Raw genomic sequence first — 26,706 nt, forward strand, 5'->3', positions numbered from 1 at the left:
CCTGTGCATTCTGTCCTCCAACTCAGTCGGGGGGTGTAAGTCCGCCTGTTCTCCTCCAGTGCGTTGCTGCTCCTGTCTGTTATGAGAGAGCTTGACCTGCAAGAAAATGAACAGCGTATGAGTGAGTTCCCAGGCATGTGTTTGGCAGATGTGTCTACCGTAGTTGAATAGCCGTTATTGTGTGCAGCCATGTGTTTGGCAGATGTGTCTACCGTAGTTGAATAGCTGTTATTTTGTGCAGGCATTTGTTTGTCAGATGTGCCTACCATAGTTGAATAGCTGTTATTCTGTGCAGCTATGCGTTTGGAAAATATGGCTAGCATAGTTAAATAGCCATTACTATTTGCAGCCAGGTGTTTGGCAGATGTGCCTAGCACTATTGAATAGGCATAAGATCATAATAAGAAGTAGGAGCAGGATTAGGCCATACGGGCCCTCGGGCCTGCTGCACCATTCAATAGGATTATGCCTGATCCGAACCTAGACTCATGTCCACTTCCCTGCCCGCTCCCCGTAACCCCTAATTCCCTTATCAGCTAGGAAACTGTCTATCTCCGTTTTAAATGTATTAAATGTCGCAGCTTCCACAGCTCTCCGAGGTAGCAAACTCCATAGATTTACTACCCTCTGAGTGAAGAAGTTTCTCCTCATCTCAGTTTTGAAATGGCAGCCCCTTATTCTAAGATTATGCCCCCGAGTTCTAGTCTCACCCTTCAATTGGAACATCCTCCCCGCATCCACCCAATCAAGATCCCTCAGAATCTTATATTTTTCGATAAGATCGCCTCTCATTCTTCTGAATTCCATTGAGTAGAGGCCCAAGTCAACCCCCTCATCTCCGGAATCAACTGAGTGAACATTCTCTGAACTGCCTCGAGAGCAATTATATCTTTTCTTAAATATGGAAATCAAAACTGTACGCAGTATTCCAGGTGTGGCCTCACCAGTACCCTGTATAACTGAAGCAAGACTTCCCTGCTTTTATACTCCATCCCCCTTGCAAAAAAAGCCAAGATTCCATTGGTCTTCCTGATCTGCTGCACCTGCGTTCTAACCTTCTGTGTTTCATGCACCAGGATCCCCAGATCCCTTTGTACTGTAGCACTTTGCAGTTTCTCTCCAATTAGATAATAACTTGCTCTTTGATTTATTCTGCCAAAGTTCGTAACCTCACACTTTCCAACACTGTATTCCATCTGCCAAATTTCTGCCCACTCAATTAGCCTGTCATTATCGTGGGCAGCCATGTGTTTGGCAGATGTGCCTACCATAGTTGAATAACCGTTACTGTGTGCAGACTTGTGTTTGGCAGATTTGCCCACCATAGTTGAATAACCGTTACTGTGTGCAGACTTGTGTTTGGCAGATTTGCCCACCATAGTTGAATAACCGTTACTGTGTACAGCCATGTGTTTGGCAGATGTGCCCACCATAGTTGAATACCCGTTATTTTGTGCAAGGTGTGGGATGTGCATGTGTGTTTTATGAGATGGCCATAGGTCTTGGATGAGTGTTGGGCATTTGTATTTGTAAACCCTCTGGGCACAGAGTGAAGTTGAGATGGAGGGATGTAGAGGTACTGAATAGCAGGTACTCACCCTGACCACACGAGTGAGGTCGTTGAAATTCTTCCGACATTGGGTGTGGGTCCTTGGCATCAGGCTCCTCGAGGTGATGTGCTGAGCCTCCTCCCTCCACACCCTTCTAAACTCCCGGGGCAATAGCCTCCTGCCACTCTCAGGGAACAGCACTGCCCATCGCCTTTCAACAGCGCCAACCAGAGCCACCAATGCCTTGTCACTGAAGTGCCCAGCTCTTTCTCTGGGACTCTCCATTATGTAGAATTAATAACTGGACATAAATCCTTACTATGAACACCAACAGCAGTGAGGAAGTAATATTACATATTATGTATATCATAACATATTCCGAATATCCAACACACCATCCCAATCCATGCCTTCCCTTCTGTGAGTGCCTGGTGGTCTTTGTGCTGGGGCAGCGTGCTGACTATGTGAGGTGATACAGTGAAGCGAGCTCCTTAGTTAGAGCAGAGGGAAATCCCAGAGTGACATCACTAGGCCTCACTCTAACTGGCATTAATTACAGTCATTGAACAAAGAGACTCATTGAACCGTTGTCATCACAATGCTTTACTGCAACACAATCTAGCTCACCTTATTGTACAGTTTTAAAATAAGTGTGAGCGAATACGCAATATTTCACCCGCCCATAAACATCAGAAAATAAGAATTCGGAGCAGGAGCCCTTCATGAATTATATTATGGCTGATCTTCGACCTCAAATCCACATTCCATCCACACCCAACCCATCAACATATTCCTTGACTCCTGTAGAGTCCAAAACAACTGAGGACAGAACAGAGAGAAGTGAGTTTATCTTCCTGTATTGATCTAAAGCTGAGAACAAAAGATGAGAAAATGACAGAAATAGGAAGGAATAATGTGTCAGCTGTGGCTCAGTGGGCAGCACACTCGTTTCTGACTCAGAAGGTTGTGAGTTCAAGTTTACTCCCGAGACTTGTAGCACATAAATCTAGGCTGACACTCTAGTGGAGTGCTGCACTGTCGGAGATGCAGTTTCTTGAATCAAACGTTAAACAGAGGCCCTCTCTGCGCTCTCAGTGGAAGTAAAATTTCCCATGGCCATTTTTCGAAGAAGAGCAGGGGAGTTCTTCCCGGTGTCATGGACAATATTAATCCCGCAATCAACATAACAGAAACAGATTATCTTGTCATTGGCACATTGCCGTTTGTGGGAGCTTGCTGTGCACAAATTCGCTACCGCATTTCCCACATTACAACAGTGACTACACTTCTAAAGTATTTCATTGGCTGTAAAGCGCTTTGAGAAGTCCGGTGGTCGTGAATGGTTTTATATCAATGCAAGTCTTTCTTTTTAAAAGATAGAATGGTTACAACGCAGAAGGAGGCCTTTCTGCCCGTCATGCCCGTGCCAGCTCTCTGCAAGAGCACTTCAGCAAGTCCCACTTTCACCTATAGTCCTTCGATTGTTTTTCCTTCAAGTCCTTATTTAATTCCCTTTTGAAAGACACGATTGATTCTGCCTCCACCACCCTGTATGGCAGCACTCGCTGCACAAAAAAGTTTTTTCCTATGTGTCCTTTGGACATTCTGCCAATCACCTTAAATCTGTGTCCTCTGATTCGTGACCTTTCCAACAATGGGAACAGTTTATCTCTCTCTTCTCTGTCCAGACCCCTCATGATTTTGAACACCTCTATCACATCTCCTCTCAACCTTCTCTGCTCTAAAGATAACAACCCCAGCTTCTCCAGTCTATCCTCGTAACTGAAGTCCCTCATTCCTGGAATCATTCTCGTAAATAATTTCTGCACCTGCTCTAAGGACTTCAAATCCTACCTAAAGTGCAGTGCCCAGAGTTGGACACAATACTCCAGTTGAGGCCGATACTCCAGTGTTTTATATGGATTCATCATAACTCCCTTGTTTCTGTACTCTATGTCTCTATTTATGAAGCACAGGATCCCATATGCTTTCGCAACCTGCCCTACAAACTTCAGCGATTTGTGCACATATACGCCCAGGTCTCTCTGCTCATGCACTCCTTTTAGAAATGTACCCTTTAGTTTATATTGTCTCTCCTCATTCTTCCTACCAAATTCTATCGTTAAATTTCATCTGCCACGTGTCTGCCCATTCCACCAGCATGTCTATGTCATCTTCAAGTCTATCAGTATATGCCTCACTGCTCACTATACTTCCAACTTTTGTTTCATCTGCAAATTTTGAAATTGTTTGCTCTACAGCCAGGTACAAGTCTTTAATATATATCAAGAGAAGCAATGGTCCTAGTACCGTCCCCTGGCGAACACCACTGTATACCTTCCTCCAGTCCGAAAACCAACCGTTCATTATGGCCAGTACCTGCAAAATTTGCACCCTTACTTCCCTCAGCATCCGAGGATGCATCCCATCCGCTCCTGGTGACCTATCTACTTTAGGTACAGCCAGGCTTTCTATTACCTCATCTTTATCAATTTTTAGCCCATCCAGTATCTCAACTACCTCCTCTTTCACTATGACTTTGGCAGCAGCTTCTTCCTTGGTAAAGACAGATGCAAAGTATTCATTTATTATCTCAGCCACGCCCTCTGCCTCCATTTGTATGTTTCCTTGTTGGCCCTTAATCAGCCCCACCCCTCCTCTTACAGCTCGTTTACTATTTATATGCTAATAGAAGACTTTTGGATTCCATTTTATGTTTGCTGCCAATCTATTCCAATACTCTCTCTTTGCCCCTCTTATTTCCCTTTTCACTTCCTCTATGATCCTTCTATATTCAGCCAGGTTCTCACCTGTATTCTGAGGTTGACATATGTCAAACGCCCCATTTTTCTGTTTCCTCTTACTCTATCTCTTTCGTCATCCAGGGAGCTCTGGCTTTGGTTGTCCTATCTAATCGCCTCTTGCGAACTTACCTCAATTGTACCTGAATCAACTCTTCCTTAAAGGCAGCCCATTGCTCGATGACACTTTTGCCTGCCAATCTTTGATTGCAATTTACCCAAGTCAGCTCCGTTCTCAACCCGCTCAAACTGTCCCTCCCTCAATTAAGTCTTTTATTCTACATTGCTCCCTGTCCTTTTCCATGGCTAATCTAATCATTATGATACAATGATCACCATTCCCTAAATGTTCCCTTACTGACACTTGTTCCACTTCACGTAACTAATTCCCCAGAACGAGATCCAGCAATGCCTCCTTCCTTTTTGGGACAGAAATGCACCAAGCAAGAAAGTTCTCTTGAACTCATTTCAAAAATGTGTCCCCCTCTCTGCCGTTTATACTATTACTATCCCAGTCTATATTAGGATAACTGAAGTCCTCCATTGTTACAACACTATATTTCTTCCACCTCTCTGTAATTTCCCTGCAAATTTGCTCCTTTTTATCCTTCCCACTAGTTGGTGGCCTATAGAATAAACCTAGTACTGTAATAATACCACTATTGTTTCTTAAATCTAACCAAATATATTCTGTCCTTGATCCCTCCAGGGGCATCCTCTCTCTCCAGCATTGTAATATTCCCCTTAATCAATATCATTACACCACCTCGTTTCTTTCCCTATCTTCCCGAAACATCTTATATCCAGGAATATTTAGGACCCACTCCTGCCCTCTTTAGAGCCAGGTCTCTGTTATCGCAAAGACATGAATTTCCTACGTGGCTATTTGCGCCTGCAGCTCACCAAGCTTTTTACCACACTTAGTGCGTTTACACACATGCACTCTAAACCTATCTGACAGTGTCAGCTGTGGCTCAGTTAGTAGCACACTAGCCTCTCAGTTAGAAGGTTGTGGGTTTAATTCCCTCACCAGAGACCTAAGCCCATAATTCCAGGCTGACACTCCAGTGTAGTATTGAGGGAGTACTGCACTGTCGGAGCTGCTGCTTTTTCGATGAGATTTTAAACCGAGGCCCAGTCTGCTCTCTCAGTTGGATGTAAAAGATCCCATTACAATAGTTCGAGGAAGAGCAGGGGAGTTCTCCCCGGTGTCCTGGCCAATGTTTTTCCCTCAATCAACAGAACAAAAACAGATTACCTGATTATTATCACAGTGCTGTTTGTGGGAACTTGCTGTGCACAAATTGCCTGGCCTGTTCCTCACATTACAACAGTGACTACACTCCAAAAGTATTCATTGGTTGTAAAGCGCTTTGAGACGTTGGGTGGTCGTGAAAGGCGTGATATAAATGTAAGCCTTTATTTTAGTCCTTAAAAGAGCAAAATATTGCGGATGCTGGAAATCTGAAATAACAACAGAAAATGCTGTAAGCACTCATGTCAGGAAACATTGTGGAAAGAGAAACAGAGTTAACGTTTCAGGTCGATGACTCTTCATCAGAACTGGAAAAAGTTAGAGACGGAACAGGTTCTAAACAGGTGCGGAGGCAGGGGACAGGGGGCAGGGGAGGAAAGAACAAAAGGGACGGTCTGTGATAGGGTGGGAATCAGTACTGGGTAAATGTTGCAAATGGGGAAGGCAAAACCATCAACAGCTGCCACCTGAAAAAAGAGTGGTGGAGGATATGATCTGAAATTCTTGAAATCAGTGTTGAGTCCAGAAGGCTGTAAAGTGCCTAATTGAAAGGTGAGGTGCTGTTGTAAGAGGCAGAGGACAGAGAGGTCAGAGTGGGATGGTAAGCTGGTCACATTAATTCTCCACTCCACTCCCACTCTGACAGTAGTTCATTTCTCTATTGCCTGAAACTAGAACAAGAACAACATGTTTGTAATGATTGAACTTACCCAGAGAGCCAGCTCATGGTGTTTGTCGAGGGGAAGAATAATTAAAATTAGCAAAGGGTTGATACCAAGGAATGAAAGGGAAATATTAAAAATATTAACCAATGTGAATAAATTTTAAAGAAATGTTGATTTCTCGCATAGTCATACTCACAGGAGCAGAACTAGCAGTCAATGTCCCGAATTCTCCATCAACATCCCAGGCTGTGTCCTGTTCCACTGGCAGCACAGGCCCACCTGAGGTGGGGGCACAGTGTTATGCAGTCATGTGGGCGAGACCCTGCGAGTCCTCAACATTGCATAAGGATGTAATGAACTCTCCTGGCTTCCAGTCAGACATGAGCAAGGTAACTTCCTATTGTTTACCACCTACCGCCCTCCCTCAGCTGATGAATCGGCACATCTTCATGCTGCACAGCAGCTGATGGGAGCACCCACAGCAGAAAGGGTACACATTATACTCTAGGTCGGGAGGGGGGAAATTTCAATGTCCATCACCAAGAGTGGCTCGGAAGTACCAGAATTAACCGAGCGCTGAAGAATACAGCTGCCAGACTGGGATTGCAGCATTTAGTGGGAGAACCAACATGGGAGAATAGACTGCTTGACATCGTCCTGCCCAACCTACCTATCGCATATGTATATGTCCATGACATTTGTAGAACTGAACACTGCACAATATTTGTGGAGAATAAGGCTCGCCTACACCCTGAGACCACACTTCAGCTTATCATAAGTACATAAGAAATAGGAGCAGGAGTAGGGCATTTGGCCCCTCGAGCCTTCTCCACCATTAAATTAGATCATGGCTGTTCTGTTCTTGGGCTCAGCTCCATATCCCTGCCTGCTCCCCATAATGTTTCACTCCCTTATTGTTCAAATATGTCTCTATCTCCACCTTAAATATATTCAATGACTCAGCCTCCACAACTGTCTGGGGCAGAAAATTTCACAGATTTAGGACCCTGAAAGAAGAAATTTCTCCTCCTCTCAGTTTTAAATGGGCGACCCCTTAATATGATACTTTGCCGCCTAGTTATATATGCCTCCATGAGGGGAAGCATATTTCTGCATCTAACTTGTCGAGCCGCCTCACTGACTTATATGTTTCAATAAGTTCACCTCTCATTCTTCTAAACTCCAACTGTACGCAGTACTCCAGGTGTGGTCTCACCAACACCCTGTAAAGTTAAAGCCGGACATCCTGCTTTTATATAAAAACCCTTTGCAATAAAGGAAAACGTTCCATTTGCATTTCTGATTACTTTCCATACCTGCATGCTAGCGTTTTCTGTTTCATGCACAAGGAACCCTAGGACCATCTGTACAGCAACATTTTGTAATCTCTCTCCATTTAAATAATAATTTGCTTTTTTATTTTTCCTACCAAAGTGGATAACCTCACACTTTCCCAAATTATACTCCATCTGCCAAAGGTTTTCCCACTCACTCAGCCTGTCTATACCCCTTTCCAGACCCCTTATGCCCTCTTCATAACTTGCTTTCCCACCTATCTTTGTATCATCAGCAAATTTGGCTCTGACAGAGCAGTGTTCCCTCATTACTGCCCTTCTGACACTGATGCGCTCCCTCATTACTGCCCTTCAGACAGTGATGCACTCCCTTAGTACAGCCCCTCTGATACTGATTCGCTCCCTCATTACTGCCCCTCAGACAGTGATGCGCTCCCTCATTACTGCCCCTCTGACAGTGATTCACTCCCTCAGTACTGCCCCACTGACAGTGATGCGCTCCCTCAGTACTGCCCCTCTGACAGTGATGTGCTCCCTCAGTACTGCCCCTCTGACAGTGATGTTCTCCCTCATTATGCCCCTCTGACAGTGCATCGATCCCTCAGTTCTGCACTGCCGTGTTAGCCTCGATATTTGTACAAAAGTCACTGGAGTGGGACTTGAACCCGCAAGCTTCTGACTCAGAGCCGAGAGTGCGACGACCTGAGCGTACTGAATCTGCTTGCACCAGATTTTGAATTCATTCCAGATCATAAAAACCCACTGCGTGACCAAAGTTCTTCTCATCTGCTCCCTGTTTCTTTTACTAATTTTCTTTATTTTTTAATATTCATTGATGGGATGTGGGCGTCGCTGGCTGGCTAGGCCTGCATTTAGTGCCCATCCCTAATTGCCCTTGAGAAGATGGTGGTGAGCCACCTTCTTGAACCGCTGCAGTCCATATGGTGTCGGTACACCCACAATGCTGTTAGGAAGGGAGTTCCAGGATTTTGGCCCAGCGACAGTGAAGGAACGGCGATACAGGTCCAAGTCAGGATGGTGTGTGGCTTGGAGGGGAACTTGCAGGTGGTGGATGTTCCCATGTGTCTGCTGCCCTTGTCCTTCTAAGTGGTAGAGGTCGCGGGTTTGGAAGGTGCTGTTGAAGGAGCTTTGGCGAGTTGCTGAAGTGCATCTTGTAGGTGGTACACACTGCAGCCACAGTGCGACGGTGGTGGAGGGAGTGAATGTTGAAGGTGGATGGAGTGCCAATCAATCGGGCTGCTTTAACCTGAATGGTGTCGAGCTTCTTGAGTGTTGTTGGAGCTGCACTCATCCAGGCAAGTGGAGAGCATTCCATCACACTCCTGACTTGTGCCTTGTCGATGGTGGAAATGCTTTGGGGAGTCAGGAGGTGAGACACTCGCCGCAGAATTCCCAGCCTCTGGCCTGCTCTTGTAGCCACAGTATTTATATGGCTGGTCCAGTTCAGTTTCTGATCAATGTTAACCCCCAGAATGCTGATAGTGGGGGATTCAGCGATGGTATTGCCATTGAATGTCAAGGGGAGATGTTTAGAATCTGGTTGTTGGAGATGGTCAATGCCTGGCACTTGTGTGGTGCGAATGTTACTTGACACTTGTCAGCCCTAGCCTGAATGTTGTCCAGGTCTTGCTGCATTCTTAACCAACTTATCTACTTGTCCTGATACCTTCCGGGATCTGGGGACATGAACTCCAATGTCCCTCTTTTGATCTACACTTCTCATTATCCTAACATGTATAGTTTATCCCCTTGCCTTGTTAGCCCTCCCCAAATGCATTATCTCTCACTACTCCAGAATCAATTGGATTGGACAATTTTCTGCCCACCAGACCAGTCCATTGATATCTTCCTGCAGCCGACAGCTTTCTTCTTCATTAGCAACCATACGACCAATGTGGTATCAACTGCAAACTTCTTAATCGTGGCTCCAACATGGAAGTGTAAATCATTGATATATACCGCAAAATGAAATGTACCTAGTACTGAACCCTTCGAAATCCCACTGAGAACAACCTTCCAGTCACAAAAAACATCTGTCAACCATTACCCTTTGCTTCTGGACACTGAGCAAACTTTGGAGTCAACTTGCCACTTTCCATTGGATGCCATGGGTTTTTACTTTTTTGACCACCCTGTTATTTGGGACCTTGTTAAAGGCTTTGCTAATATCTATGTGAACTACATCACATGCACTACCCTCATCGACCCTCCTCATTACTTTCTCAAAAAATTCAATCAGATTACACATTCACAGCCTTCCCTTAAGAAATCCATGCTGTCTGTCCTTGATTAATCCGTGACTACCTAACTGCTGATTTATATTGGCCATCTGGAGTTTTCCAAAAAAGCAATTACCACTGAGGATAGGCTGACAGGCCTGTAATTACTCGGTCTAACTCGTTGTCCCTTTTTAAACAACGGTACAATGCTAGCAGTCCTCCAGTCTTCTTGACCATGTCAGCAGCCAGAGACGATTGGAAAATGATGGACTGAGCCTCTGCTATTTCCTCCTTTGCCTCTCTTAGAAAGCCGGGGATATCTTTCATCTAGCCCTCGAGATTTAGCTACTTTGAAAGATGCTGAACTCCTTATTGTTTACTCTCACTAAGCTTATCTCATCTAATATTTCACACTCCTCCTCCTTAACTACAATGTCTACATCGTGCCTCACTGTGGTGAAGACAGACACAAAGTATTTATTAAGATCCGTACCCATATCTTCCACCTCCACACTCTGGTTACTTTTTGGCCTCTTTTGGCCCTAATCTTACCTTAGTTATCCTCTTGCTCTTTATGCATTTAGAAAACATTTTTGTTTTCCTTGATCTAACTTGCCAACATTTTTGATGCCCTCGCTGTGCTCTGATGTTCTTTTTTTTTAATTCACCTCTGCACTTCAACTACTCTTCTCGGCTTTCCACAGTATTGAGCTCTCTGTATCTGACAAAAGCTTCCCTTTCTTGCCTGATCCTACCCTATATGCTCTTTGAAACTCAGGGGGCCTAGATTTGAGAGTCACTTCCTTTTTTATTTTTGGGAACGTATTTGCTCTGAACCCTGAGTATCCTCTCTTTAACTGCCTCCTGACACTGATTTCCCTTCAAGTTGCTGTTTCCAGTCCACATTTGTAAAATCACCCTTTCCAGGTGAAACAGCGATTTACTTGTACTTCTTGCAATTTAATATACTGTATTCGCTACTCATGATGTGGTCTCCTCTACATTGGGGAGACCAAACGCAGATTGGGTGACCGCTTTGCGCAACACCTCCGTTCAGACGTAAGGGTGACCCTGACCTTCCGGTCACCTGTCACTTTAATTCACCACTTTACTCCCACTCTGAACCCTCTGTCCTCGGCCTATTACATTGTTTCAATGAAGCTCAATGTAAGCTCGAGGAAGAGCACCTCATCTTTCGATTAGACACTTTACAGCCTGCCAGACCCAAAATCGTGTTCAACAATTTCAGATAATTATCCCTGCCCCCATTTTTCATGCAGTATGATTTTTGCCATTCCCATTTGCAACATTTTATCTTTCCTGCCTCTTACAAAAGTACAATATGTTCTTTCAATTCCTTCCTCCCCTCCTAACCCACCCTGTCTCTGCACCTGCTTAATATCTTTTACATCTCCAGCTGTTTTCCAGTTCTGATGGAGGGTCCCAGACCCGAAACATGAACTCTATTTCTCTCTCTCCGAATGCTGCCTGACCTGCTGAATATTTCCAGCATTTTCTCTTGTTATTTCAGATTTCCAGCATGCACAGTATTTTGCTATTATATTTGTAAAGTCACATCTCAGCTTAGTAAAGTTTGCCTTACCCCAGTTGAGAACTTCTACACCTGGTTTATCTTTGTCCTTTTCCACACGAGGAGATTCAATATAGATGTTGAAAACGACGCTGGGTTTTGGTAGAATAAGTCAGTTTCCAGTGGCATAATGGTAGGTAACCAGAGGGCACAGATTTAAGGTAATTGGCAAAAGAACCGGAGGAGAGATGAGGAGAATTTTCTTTACACAGTGAGTTGTTGTGATCTGGAATGCACTGACTCAGAACGTGGTGGAAACTGATTTAATAATAACTTCTGAAGGGGAATTGGATAATCAGTTGAAGGGGAAGATTTACAGGGCTCTGTCTAAAGAGTAGGGATATTTAGATAGCTCTTTCAAAGAGAAGGCTCGGACCCGAATAACCGAAAGGTTTCCTCCTGTGCTGTGCCATTCTATGTGTCTTTGAGCAAGAGAAAGAGAGAGAGAAGATGGAGAAAGAAAGAGAGAAAGAAAAATAGAGACTGAATGACTGGGAGAGGTAGTTGGAAATTAATTAACTTTAGAATAGGAATTGGATAAACACTTGAAGGGGAACAATTTGAGGACTATGGGGAAAGAGCAGGGAATGGGAGAAATTGTAGGGGTGAGATTTTGGTGGATTTGGATGAGAATACTAAAATAGAGTTGTTGCCGGATCTGGAGCCAATGTAGCTCAGTGAACAAAGAGGTGAAGGGTGAACGGGACTTGATGCGAGTTAGGATATAGGCAGCAGAGTTTAGGATTGGCTCTAGTTTATGGAGGCTGTTAACTAGAAGGCCGATCAGGGGAGCATTGGAATAATCGAGTCTGGATTTAACAAAGGCATGGATGAGGGTTTATGCAGAGGAAGGGCTGAGGTGGAGCGGAGATGGGTGGAATTTTAGAGGTGGTAGTAGGCAGGAATGGTGAATCAGAAGAGATGAGTTCAGAGCTCATCTCAGGGAAAAAGAGATCGCACAGGTTGCAAAGAGTCTGGTTCAGCCTCAGACTTTGAACAGGGAGGGAGACTGATAGAGAATGGATTTTGTGACGAGGACTGAAGTCAATGACTTTGCTCTTCCCAAGATTTAAGTAAAAAGCAGTAATACAGTGAAAAATGCTTTACAGATCCAATTTCTGGATATAGTGACTTACCAGGGACACCAACAGCAGCAAAGAATGACGGATAGTAATACCATTCGCAAAGGTTTTCAGAGTTAATAGCTGGTTAGAGAGAATTACCAGGAACAACAGCAGCAAGGAGGGGAGAGCAAATCAAAAGAACAGTAATACAGTAAAGCATGATTAACAGAATTGCTGGATAGAGAGACTTATCAGGAACACCAACAGCAGCAAGGAGCGGATAGAAAAAGTGTTGAATAATCATAAGTGCCAACTCTATCCGGTTGTCTAATGACATTGAATCATAATATTCTGAAAGAATGCCAAACTCCCATAAGAAAATCCTGGCCATTGCTGTAACATTCCAATCTATTGTTCTCAGATTCCGACCCATTGTTGTAACATTCCAATCTACTGTTCTCAGATTCCGACTCCCGCTCTGTGGTGATCACGGTTAGTGCTGGAGGAGATGCTCTTACTGACACTATGGGATAACACATTGAAAGGAATCTCGTATTAATAGAAGAGGGAAACCCTGCACTGATACAATTAAGGTCCGTGGAGACTGACATTAGTTACAGTCGCTGAACAAACAGATTCAGTTAACCCACGGAGACTATCATTTATTAGAGTCACTGAAAAAACAGCTTCAGTTAACCACTTTCAATCCAGCACTTTTTTTTACAATGAAGTAGAACATTTACCCGGTCCGGATGGAATGTATGAGGGTTGCTGAGAGAAGGAATGGGGATAATAGCCCAGGCTCTGGCCAGAATATTACAAACTTCCATGGATATGGGAGTGGTGCCAGATGACTGGAGAGTTACAAATGTTACACACTGTTTAAAAAAGGAAAGAGGGATAAACCATGTAATTGCAGGCCAGTCAGCCTAATGTCAGTGGTGGGGAAAATTCCAGAGGCCATATTCCCAGACAAAATTATCTGTCCTTGGAAAAGGCATGGATTAAAAAATAACAACCAGCACGGTAATATTAATGGCAAAGTGTGTCTGACAAAACTATTCGAGTTCTCTGATGAAGCAACAGAGAGTGTTGATGAGGGTAGTGCGGATGATGTTGTGTATATGGAATTATAAAATGCATTTGATAAACTGCAATTGACTAGACTTCTTAGGACCAAAGGACAGTGGCAGTGGGGATCTGACATTAGGTAAGGGACAGAAAACCGAGGGTAGTGGTGAACGGCTGTTGTTCAGACTGGAGGGAAGTGTACTTTCGTGTCTCCCAGGGGTCGCTCTTAGGAACCCTGCACTTTTTGATATATAGTAATGATATAGAATTATATAAAGGGCATAATTTGAACCTTTGCAGATGACACGAATCATCGCTGCACTCCCTCCATGGCAAGAACATCCTTTCTCAGATAAAGCGACCAAAACTGAACACAATACTCAAGGTGTTGTCTCACCAAGGCACTGTACAACTGCAGCAAGAAATCCTTGTTCCTCTACTCAAATCCTCTTGCTATGAAGGCCAAGATACCATTTGCCTTCTTAATTGCCCGCTGCACCTGCATGCTTAAATTCAGTGACTGCTGCACAAGGACACCCAGGTCTTGTTGCACTTCCCCTTTTCCCAATCTATTGCCATTCAGATAATAATCTGCCTTCCTGTGTTTGCCACCAAAGTGGATAACCATGCATTTATTCACATTATTCGGCATCTGCCATACATCTGCCCAATTGCGCAACCTGTCCAAATCGTACTGGAGTGTCTCTGCATCCTCCTCACAGCACACACGCCCACGCAGCTTTGTGTCATCTGCAAACTTGGAGACGTTACATCTATTTACCTCGTCTAAATCATTAATATATATTGTGAATAACTGGGCTCCTATCACTGATCCCTGCAGTACCCCACTAGTCATTGCCTTCCACTCAGAAAAAGACCCGTTTATTCCAACTCTTTGCTTCCTGTCTGCCAACCTGTATTCTATCCAAGTCAATACCTTACCCCCAATCCCATGTGCTTTAAGGAGGAATGGAGTCGTAGACCTTTGATAAAGGCAGCGCGGAGCAGAGGCCTCGGGGTCTTAGTCAGCTGACTAACTGTGAGGGTAACAGTCGGCAAGCGACACGACAACGGAGTGATATCAGAATTCAAATGACCAGGCTGGTAGGGCAGGAATCCCGAGAGTACATCTTACTTGCTAACCGGTTCACATTTCTGGAAATTAGTTGGGATGATGGCTCCTCTGGGGAGCGCAACCAGAACGAAGGCCCTGGCAACAGGGGTGGCTGAGCTGCACAGGTGGGGATGGGAAGAGTGGACGAGCAATAATGATAGGGGACTAATTGGTTACGGGAACAGGTACGTGTTTCTGTGGACTCAGATCTGAATCCAGGCTGGTATGTTGCCTCCCTGGTGCCAGGGTCAAGAATGTCACTGAGGGCTGCAGGACATTCTGAGGGGGGAAATCAGAACCATCGACATAGGCAGAAAGAGATATGGTGTCCTGCAGGCAGAATATAGGGAGCTAGGAAAGAGATTAAAAATCAGGACATCAAAGGTAGTAATCTCCGGATTACTCCCAGTGGCACGTGCTAATGAGTACAGGAATACTACTATAGACAGATGAATGCGTGGCTAAAGTTTTGGTGCAGGATGGAAGGCTTTAGATTCCTGTGGCTTTGGGGCCATTTCTGGTGAAGGTGGGACCTGTACATCCTGTAAGGGTTACACATCCACAGAGCTGGAACCAATTTTCTCATGGGGAGGTTTGCTAGTGCTGTTGGGGAAGATTTAAACTAGCTTGGCAGGGGAATGTGCACCAGCATATAGGAGTAGAAAAGAGGAATAATGTGCAAAAAAAAAGAGTGTGTGGGATAGTACAAGAGAAGAAAGTAGTACTAGAGGCGGAAGTAGTACCATATTAGCTAGGAGCAGAATAAGAAAGACTACGAAAAATTTAAAAATGGGTTTCCAATGCATGTAAGTATATGCACAACGTGTGGTGAATAAGGTTGGTGAGCAAGAAACACAATTAGCCATGTGGCAATATGATGTTGTGGCAATAACGGAAACGTGGGTTAAAAAGGTACATTCAGGGGTACAGGGTGTTACATAAAGATAGTGATGGAAAAAAGGGAAATGCAGTGGCAGTCCTGATTAAGGAAGACATTGTAGTGTTGGAAAGGGTGGCTGTTCTTGAGAGGACAAGGGCATAATCAATTTGGTTAGAGTTGAGATGAAAAAAGGGTCTGATCACGCTATTGCAGGTATTGTACAGGCCTCCAAATAGTGAGAGACATGTGGAGGAGCAAATCTGCACGGAAATCACAGAGGTATGCAAGAGCTATAGAGTGGTGATATCGGTGTACTTTATTTACCCAAATATCGATTGGGATAATGCTAGTTAAAAGGGAAAGGAGGTGGAGGAATTTCTGAAATGATTTCAGGAGAATTTCCTTGACCAGTATGTCCTAGGCCCAACTTGGAAGGAGGTATTGCTGGTCTGGTGCTATGGAATGATGTGGGCCAGGTCGTTCAAGTGTCTGTGGGAGAACACTTGGATAAGAGTGATCATCGAATCAGAAGATTTAGATTAGCAATGGAGAGGATCAAGGAACAATCTAGAGTGGAACTTCTATACTGGAATAGGACTAACTTCAATGGGATGTGAAAAGATCTAGCCAGAGTAAAATGGAACAAAAGCCTAACAGGAAAAGCTGTGATGCAACAATGGGAGATGTTTAAGGAAGTGATGTTCCAAGAACAGGCTAGGTACATTCCAACAAGATGGAAGGTAAGGGAACCAAAGCAAGGGCTCCTTGAATGCCGAAGGAATTAGAGAAGATGATGAAACAAAAAAAGAGGGCCTATGATGCTTGTCAGGTGAATCCTTCAAGGGAGAACCAGAACAAATACAATAAGTTGAGAGGGGAAGTGACGATGGAATTAAGATTGGCAAAGAGAGAATATGAGAGTAGAATGGCAGTTAACATAAAAGGGAACGCAAAATCGTCTACCAGCATGTAAACTTTAATGGATATAAGAAGCGGGGTGGGGCCTATTAGCGATAAAGAAGGTGTTAGACGCTTAGAGGCGCAGGGCAAGGCTAGAATACCCAATGAATGCTTTGTATTGGTGTTTAATAAGGAGGTGGATGCTGACAGAATATCAGTAGAAGTGGAAAAGTTTGAAGCAATGGAAGGGGTGAAAATTGATAGACAGGATGTTGTAGAAAGGCTGGGCATGCTTAGAGTGGATAAGTCGCCTGGTCCAGATGATTTGCATCCCAGGTTGTGAAGGGAATTGTGGGATGAGATAGCAGAAGAGATTGCCATAATTTTTCAATCTTCCCTAGATGCAGGGGAGATGCCTGAGGATTGGAAATTGGCAAATGTGACAGCAATGTTCAAGAAAAGGTATAAGGACAATCCTAGTAACTACAGCTCGGTCAGCTTAGCATCAGAGGTAGTTAAAGTTTTAGAAAGAATAATCAAGCAAATTATTAACGGGCGCTTGGAGAGGTTGAAGCTAATGAAGGAGATCCAACAGAGATTTGTAAAAGACAGATCATGTTTGACTAATCTAATTTAATTTTTTGACGAAGTAACAGGGAGGATTGATTAATGGAATGCAATGAATGTTGTCTACATGAATTTTTGGAAGGCTTTTGACAAAGTGCCACCGAGAAGGCTGGCTAACAAAATTGAGGCCCTTGGAATATGTGGGTCAGTGGCAGTTTGGATAAGGAACTGGCTTAAGGACAGAAAACAGCGAGTTTTGGTAAAGGGCTGCTTTTTAAACTGGAGGATTGTAGACAGTGTGTTCCCCAAGGCTCAATGCTAGGACAATTGCTTTTTCATACATATATATATATGACCTGGATATTGGAATACAGAGTAGAATTTCTAAATTTGTCAAAGACACCAAACTTGGGGGGGGGGCAAACTGTGAGGATGATGCCAATCAACTGCAACAGGACATAGAAAGGCTAGCAGAATGGGTAGACAAGTGGCAGATGGAATTTAATACAGAGGTGTGAGGTGATGCATTTTAGCAGAAGGAACAGCGAGAGGCAATATTCACATAATGGCACAGTTTGAAAGAGTTTGCAGGGACAGAGGATCCTGGGAGTTAATGGCCTAGAAATTCAGTGTAGCCACTTTTGGGGCGGTAAAGTCGGGCGGGCGCTAAAGTTAGCGCCCGCCGGAAAGTGGAGGCCACTTCGCCAATATTCAATTGCTTTGGCCAAGGAGTTTGGGCGAGCGCTGAAACTAGCATTGCACTCCTATCTTTAGGCGCTAAGCCGGCGGTGCAGACTGATAATGCCGAGGTCAGGCGCAGCGCAGGTGCGGTCATGTTTTGATTGACAGCAGACACCCTGACGCCGGCCAGCTCTTAAAGGGGGAAGGGTCGACTTTGTCTGCCGCCACGCCCTGGATAGTGGAGCCCTGCAGCTAGGCCTGAACACTGCTGGTGGACCCAAATAGCGCCTGAAGCCATGCAGAAGGCCCGTGAACGAGCGCAGCGCTTCTCAGAGCATGCTTTGAGGGTGCTGCTTAGGGGTTTGGAAAAGAAAAGAGAGATCTTGTGCCCGGACAGTGGCAAGAAGGCTCCCAGGAGGCAGTACAGGAGAGCCTGGAGGGAAATCGCCCAGAGGGTCTCAGCCAACAGCGATGTCCCCAGGACTGGAGACCAATGCCGCAAGAAGTACAACGACCTCACTCGGTTGGCCAGGGTGAGTACCCTTTCCAGTGTCCTCCTCATCCTTGCATGTGCACCTCACATTATGGGCAAAGGGACCTCAAAGGCCTAATGGCCAGCCCTCCTCCCGCATCTATGGCACTGGCATGATCATCAATAGCACTTTCTGCACTTTACACACTGGCCAAGCTATTCGACCATGGGAGGCAGTGCACACAGCAACAGGGCACCACACTGGCCAAGCTATTCGACCATGGGAGGCAGTGCACACAACAACAGGGCACCACACTGTACTTAGAGGCCGACCTTTCTCTTGCAGGCCAAGCTGGCGCAGAATCTGAAGAGCCGGACTGTCACCGGGGGAGGCCGTGTCCAGTTCCAGGAGCTCAGTGACCTGGAGGAGCGCATGGCTCGACTCATGCGTGCCCGGGTGGTTGGCCCCATAGCTATTGGAGATGCCGACCCTGTGCTGGGCCCCAATGATAAGGACATGATCGTTTGGACCGCTCTCGTTCCCCTTGCGCTTCAGATCTACATCCTTTGCCACTGTCCCACCAATGCGCATAATGCCAACACTCATGCCTCCCTCGCTGATGCCCTGTCCTCACTCTAAAGCTACTCTTGTGCCTTCCTGCTTTCAGCAGGTGAGGAGGAGGTCCCTGAAGCTGAGAGTGCCAGTCCCTCGGAAGAGGAGGACGACGAGGACCAAGAGGAAGGCGGCACATCGGGGGAACCCTCATCCGCGCCAGGGCTGGCAATGGAGGGGACACGTCTTGCCTGGAGGAGAGCCAGGGGAAGTGTTGCAGGGGGGTGTAGCTCCTTGGCCCAGTGGCGTCCAGGCACGTGGGAAGGGTCGGGCAGCATGGCTGCCTTCTCCCCAGAGGGGGAAGTGTTGCATGGGAGGGCAATTGCTGGGCCCAGTGGCGTCCAGGCACGCGGGAAGGGTCGGGCAGCACGGCTGCCTTCTCCTCAGAGGGGGGAAGTGTTGCAGGGGAGGGCAGTTGCTGGGCCCAGTGGCGTCCAGGCACGCGGGAAGGGTCGGGCAGCTCGGCGGCCTTCTCCCCAGAGGGAGAGTCCAGCCTCCAGTCCGGAGACGGTCCTCACCCAGGAGGTGCGCCTCCTTCATGAAATGTCCGCAGACTCAGAGTGGCGCCATACCGAGTTCATGGGGGTTGTGGGACAGTTGCCTCAGGCCATTGAGTCCCTGGCTCAAAGTGTGGCCGATTTCGGGGACTCACAGGCCAGGGGTGTCGACCAACTCGCGGCAGCACAGGACGCAAGTCGAGAGTTCCTGAGTGGTGCCGTGCAGACACTAGCTGGTCTGATGCGGGCACAGACCAGGGCAGTTCGGGCACTCACTTCTGCCACACTCGCTGTGTCACGGACGCATCGCCAGGGCACCCGCCGCCCTGCTGCAGCACAGTGGTCTGGCCTTCACCAGATTGCTGCGCTTGCTGCAGTGCCAGTCCGGCCGAGTGCCAGTGTCTCTGGCGACCAGCGAGCGCCTGGCATCAGCCAGCTTGCCCCCATTGCTGCAGCCGCCACTGCCACTCCCCCAGCCAAGCTGCGATGAGCTGCTGGTGAGACTGATGCTGCCCAGCCACAGCTGCAGCAGTCAGCAGCCGGCCCCTCCAGGGCCGGACCTCGTCTAGGCCGACCACCAAGGGCATCTGCCGTCACGCATTGTGCCCCTCAGGAGCCTTCCCCCAGCCTTGCAACACCTACAGGGCCCAGGTTGAGGCGGAGCAACAGGTCGGGCAGGGGCCGGAGAAGCCTGCACAAGGACTCGCCCTCTCGGCACACCAAGTAGAGTGTGTTGCCAACTGTTATTTTATATGGGGGTGTTTGTGTTCTGTGTGGGGGGGTTTGTCTTGGTTAGGCCGAGGTTGAAGGCCAATTGGATGGACAAGTTTTGTTATTCCTCCCCAGGTTGTGGGAGTGAGATATGTTTTTGACTGTTTTTTGGGGATCTTGTCTGTTTTTCTGTTTCATGTGGGAAGGGCCCTGAGTTTGTTAAATAAAGCTTTTTATTTATTCAGCTTGTCCAGGTGTCATGTTTCAAGTGGTTGTTGCGTTAACCGGCTGAGAGCTTGCGGAGCGGCTGCATTCAGGTGCGTTCATTGCCACAAGCTATTCCCTGACAGGGGGCCTAGAAGTGTCGTTCAATAAGCCGCCGGCGGGCGGCCCTTGGACCTTGTGGCTCCCTCCTGGGCTGGTACTCCTCCTCCTCCTCCTCCTCCTCATGGTCCTCCTGCTCATCCTCCTGAGGTGGTGGTCCAACGTGAGGTGGCAGTGCCTGAGTCCTGCGGATAGCCAGGTTGTGCAGCATGCAGCAAACGATGACGAACTGGGAGACTCTATCCGGCGAATACTGTAGAGATCCGACGGAACGATCCAGGCAGCGGAACCGTTGCTTGAGGACGCCAATCGTTTGCTCTATGATGTTCCTTGTGGCTTGATGGCTTTCGTTGTATGCCTCCTCAGCAGGGGTCCTGGGCACGCAGACCGGGGTCATGAGCCATGTACACAAAGGGTAGCCCTTGTCCCCAATAAGCCATCCCCTTGGTGGAGGCTGTGCCTCGAACATGTCAGCCACAGTAGTCTGGCGCAGGATAAATGCATCGTGGCTGCTTCCTGGAAAGCGGGCATTGACAGCTAGGATGCGCTGCCTGTGGTCACACACCAGCTGTACATTGAGGGAATGGTAGCCCTTCCGGTTGTGGTAATCCTCGGCATTGTCGATAGGTGCCTGCATAGCCACATGCGTGCAGTCAATGGCGCCCTGCACCATGGGGAAGTCGGCGATCCTGGCAAATCCGACTGCACGCTGCTCCTGCCTCTCTAGGGTCATGGGGAAGGAGGTGAATTGTTGTCTCAATGCGAAAAGGGCATCAGTGACCTGCTGGATGCAGCGATGCACGGCAAACTGGGAGATGTTCGCTATGTCCCCAGCAGCGGCTTGGAAGGATCCGCTTGCATAAAAGTGCAGAGCCACTGTGACCCTTACTTCCACCGACAGAGACGTCCTGCACATCAGCTGTGGACGCAGATCTCTGTGAAGCAGCTGGCTGATCTCTGCAACCACCTCCCTTCTGAAGCGCAGCCTCTTAACATAATGCGCAGTCATGGTGAGATAGGACACCTGCTGCCAGTATTCCCTGAGTGGGTAAGGCCTACGTTGCCGACGCCTGATGGCCCCTCTGTGTCTAGGCATGGCTGGCCCTCTCACACAGCGTCTGCGAGCCCTTCGCACATAATGCTGGAACTGAGGGTTGGAACCCCATGCAGCCCCCATAATAAACTTGTAAACAGTGAAATCACAATGAGTCAAATTTCCAAGCTCTGGCCAGAAGCCAAAAATACCTCTCCTATGTTGTCCCAAATCAGTAAGGTCTGTTCCTTGGTCTCTGTCCAGAAATCCAAAGCACTAAAGTCATTGCAGCAAAATGGCTGGCCTTTATACTTCAGTCTAAGTGCCCTTTAATTAGCGCTCCCCGAGGCCCGCAGGGCCTCTGCTGCGTTCCACTTCACAGTTCTTAACAGCGCCACGCCCACATTGGGCGGGCACCACTGAATTTCCGGTTTGGGGTGCACAAACAGCGTTGCACGACGAAATGACGTCACAAGCTGCGCGCGCAGCTGAGCGGGCGCAAATACTTTCCGCCGGCGCTAAATGTCAACTGAAGTTGGGCGTAGGCGCAGATCGGCCTGCGCCCAGGCGCTAAGTGCCTAGCGCTCGAAATCTACACCTCTTATGGCACTAACAGCTGACGAACGCAACTGAATTTCTAGGCCAATGTGCCTAGATCCCAGAAGGTCGCGGGACATACTGAGAGATTGTTTAGCAAACCATATGGGATCTTTGGCTTCATAAATAGAGATATTGAGTATAAAAGTGGAGAAGTTATGCTGAACCTTTATAAAGCGGATGCAGTGGAGATTGAGAAGCTGGGCTTCTTCCACTCCCACTTTCCCTGCCTCTGCACCTGCTTAAACTGTTACATTTCTGGCTTTTTCCAGTTCTGACGAAGGGCCACAGACCTGAAACGTTAACTCTGTTTCTCTTTCCACTAACGCTGCCTGACCTGCTGAGTGTTTCCAGCATTTTCTGTTGTTATTAACAATTAACTGTAATAGTTTTATCCTGTGTATTTGTCATCATTCCCAGTTTAACAATTAACTGTACAAGTTTTACCGTGTGTATTGCTTATCATACTCAATTTAACAATTAACTAAGTGTTTTACACTGTGTATTAGTTATCATACTCAATTTAACAATTAACTGTAAATTTACACACTAGTTTGTTATCTACTGCAAGGATCGGTCCTTGGACCCCAGCTGTTCACAATATGTATTAAAGATCTGGACGAGGGAATTGGATGTAATATCTCCAAATTTGCAGACGACACAATGCTGGGTAGGAGGGTATACTGTGAGGAGGATGTCATGAAACTCCAGTACGATTTGGACAGGTTGGGTGATTGGGCAGAAACATGGCAAATGCACTATAATGTGAATAAATGTGAGGTTATTCACTTTGGTGGCAAAAACAGGAAGGCAGATTATTATTTGAATGGCAATAGATTGGGAGAAGGGGAAGTGCAAAGAGACCTAGGTGTTCTTGTGCACCAATCGCTGAAGGTAAGCATGCAGTTGCAGCAGGCGGTTAAGAAGGCAAATGGTACGTTGGCCTTCGTAGCAAGAGGGTTCGAGTACAAGAACAATGATGTCTTGCTGCAGTTGTACAAGGCCTTGGTGAGACCACACCTTGAGTATTGTGTGCAGTTTTGGTCACCTTACCTGAGGAAGGACGTTCTTGCCATGGAGGGAGTGCAGCGAAGCTTCACTAGGCTGATTCCTGGGATGGCAGGAATGATGTACGAGGAGAGATTGTGTCAATTGGGCTTATACTCACTGGAGTTTAGAAGATTGAGAGGGGATCTCATCGAAACCTATAAAATTCTGTCAGGTCTGGACAGACTAGATGCAGAAAGGATGTTTCTGATGGCTGGGGAGTCCAGAACCATGGGGTCATAGTCTAAGGATAAGGGGTAAGCCATTTAGGACTGAAATGAGGAGGAATTTATTCACCCAGAGAGTGGTGAACCTATGGAATTCTCTGCCACAGAGGGCGGTGGAGGCCAGTTCATTAAATATATTCAAGAAAGATTTGGACATATTTCTTGAGGCTAAAGGGATCAAGGGATATGTGGAGAAGGCAGGGACAGGGTACTGAATTTGGATGATCAGCCATGATATCATTGAATGGCGGAGCAGGCTCGAAGGGCCGAATGCCCTACTCCTGCTCCTATCTTCTATGTTTCTATGTTTCTATGTTACCATGTCAAATCTAAATATCTGTAGCTTTTGCTTTCCCTCTGTAGCTTAATATGCGCATTTTTACAGTTAACTGCACTGCTCTGAATAAAATGAAATGATATTATTGTTCATTAAGATGGAAAGTGAAGTAATCCAATACAAAGCTAGGGTCCTAAATCTAAACAAAGGGAACTACTACGGTATGAGGTGTGAGTTGGCTAAGATAGATTGGGGAGCTTCATTAAATGGCATGACGGTGACTAGGCAATGGATAACATTTAAGGAGCAAGTGCATGAATTGCAAGAGTTATTCATTCCTTTCTGACACAAAAACACAAAAGGAAAAGCGTCCCAACCATGGCTAACAAAAGAAAATAAGGATAGTATTAGATCGAAAGAGGAGTCATATAAAGTTGCCAGAAAAATTAGCAAACCTAAGGAATGGGAACAATTTAGAGCAGGGGACTGGGACTATTTCCAAAGAGCCGTCTCAGGCACAATGGGCCGAATGGCCTCCTGCTGTGCTGTTTCTCTCGCCGAACGTTGAGGTGTAATACTCGCTGCTGCCAGGAGTGTGCACCGCTGCGCAAAACATCCACAGTCCCTCTAGAGGCCTGTTGGTGAAATGCAGCCCCCCATTGAACTGTAGCTCTGTGAACATCAGTGATTGACTTTACATTGAACTCTCCTTACTTTCTCCCCACTCACTCTGCGCAGATACAGACTGTCACTGAGGATCATGCTCCAAAGACCTAGGCTGCTTCACCGGTACCTCACCTCAAGGGCCATATCCCCTGGATTTGTGAAAGGCAGTTCAGGATTTGTGAAAGTCAGGTCATGCCTGACAAACCTGAATGAATCTTTTGAAGCGGTGACTAATGTAGTGGACAGGGGTGATGTCTCTGGATGGTATTTATCTGGATGTCCAGAGGCATTTCATAAATTCGCTTATGAGAGTGTTAACCAAGGTGGAAATCCACGCAATTGATGGCAAATTAATGACCTGGTTAGGAAAATGGCTGAGCGGCAGAAGACAGGCAGTTGGATTAATGGGTTGTACTCAAATTGGCAGGAGGTGAATGGTAGTGTCCGGCAAGGGTCTCTGTTGGGGCTTCAACTATTCACAGTATTTATAACCGGCTCAGATGATGGCACAGAAAGTCATATATCCAAATTTGCTGATGACACAAAGATAGGCGGCATTGTAGGCAGTGTAGATGAAAGGGGATATCGACAGATCAAATGAATGGGCAAAACTGTGGCAAATGGATTTCAATTGAGGCAAATGTGAGGTCATCCACTTTGGGCCTAAAAAGGATAGAACCGGGGTACTTTCTAAATGGTAAAATACTAAAAACAGTGGAGGTCCAAAGAGACTGGGGGGTCCAGGTACATCGATCAGTAAAATGCCATGAACAGGTACAGAAAATAATCAAAAAGGCTAATGGAATGCTGGCTTTTATATCTAGAGGACTAGGTTACAGAGGTGTAGAGGTTATGCTGCAGCTATACAAAGCCCTGGTTAGACGACACCTGGAATACTGTGAGCAGTCCTGGGCACCACACCTTTGGAAGGATGTATTGGCCTTGGAGGGAGTGCAGCATAGATTTACCAGAATGACACTCAGACATCAATGGTTAAGTTACAGGGAGCGATTACTCAAACTAGGGTTGTATTCCCTAGAATTTAGAAGGTTAAGGGGTGATCTGATATCAATTTTCAAGATATTTAGAGGAATATTCGACTACATAGAGAGAAACTCTTTCTGCTGCTTGGGGATTCTAGGACTGTGGGCACAGTCTAGAAATTAGAGCTGGACATTTCAGGAGAGAAATTTGGAAACACTTCTAACACAAAGGGTGGTAGAAGTTTTGAACACTATTCCACAAACGGCAATTGATGTTAGATCAATTGTCAATTTTAAATTGGAGAATGATAGCTTTCTGTTAACCAAAGGTATGAAGGGATATGGGCCAAAGATTGGTATATGGAGTTCAGCCCCAGATAAGCCATGACATCATTAGATGCTGTGCAGGCTCAAGGGGCTGAATGGCCTACTCCTGTTCCTATTTTACTTTGTCCCCTTAAGTGCTTCGATGTCATTCGCCTCAAATGCTGCAAACGGCAGCAAGTTCCAGATTCTAACCAGTCTGAAACAAGTGTAGAGAAGTTTCTCATCAATTCTTTAGTTATTCATAAGGGAATACGTGTAGTTCATTTCTACACTAATGGAATTGATACTGTATCTCAGTCTGATACTGAGAGATTTCTGGACTGGGATGTAATGTTTAGCTCAGTCTGCACTAAAGGAATTGATCCTGTATCTCAGTCTGATACCGTGAGATTTCTGTACTGGGATGTAATGTGTAGCTCAGTCTACACTAATGGAATTGATGCTGTATCTGAGTCTGATACTGTGAGATTTCTAGATTGGGATGTAATGTGTAGATCAGACTGCACTAATGGAATTGATACTGTATCTCAGTCTGATACTGTGAGATTTCTGGACTGGGATGTAATGTGTAGCTCAGTCTGCCCTAATGGAATTGATACTGTATATCAGTCTGATACTGAGTGATTTCTTTACTGGATTGTAATGTGTAGCTCAGTCTGCACTAATGGAATTGATACTGTATATCAGTCTGATACTGAGAGATTTCTAGACTAGGATGTAATGTGTAGCTCAGTCTGCACTAATGGAATTGATACTGTATCTCAGTCTGATACTGAGAGATTTTTGGACTGGGATTTAATGTGTACTTCAGTCTGTGTTAATGGAATTGATACTGTATCTCAATCTGATACTGAGAGATTTCTGGACTGGGATATAATGTGTAACTCAGACTGCACTAATGGAATTGATACTGTATCTCAGTCTGATACCGAGAGATTCTGGACTGGGATGTAATGTATAGCTCAGTCTGCACAAAAGGAATTGATTCTTTATCTCAGTCTCATACTGTGAGATTTCATGACTGGGATGTAATGTTTAGCTCAGTTTGCTCTGATGGAATTGATATTGTATCTCAGTCTGATACTGAGAGATTTCTGGACTGGGATGTAATGTGTTGCTCAGTCTGCATTAATGGAATTGATAATGTATCTGAATCTGATACTGTGAGATTTCTGGACTGTGATGTAAAGTGTAGCTCAGTCTGCACGAATGGAATTGATACTGTATCTCAGTCTGATACTGTGAGATTTCAGTATTG

Source organism: Somniosus microcephalus, unplaced genomic scaffold (genome assembly GCF_052327205.1).
Source record: "Somniosus microcephalus isolate GS21.2 unplaced genomic scaffold, FLI_Smic_1.0 unresolved_chr3, whole genome shotgun sequence".
Lineage (NCBI taxonomy): Eukaryota > Metazoa > Chordata > Chondrichthyes > Squaliformes > Somniosidae > Somniosus > Somniosus microcephalus.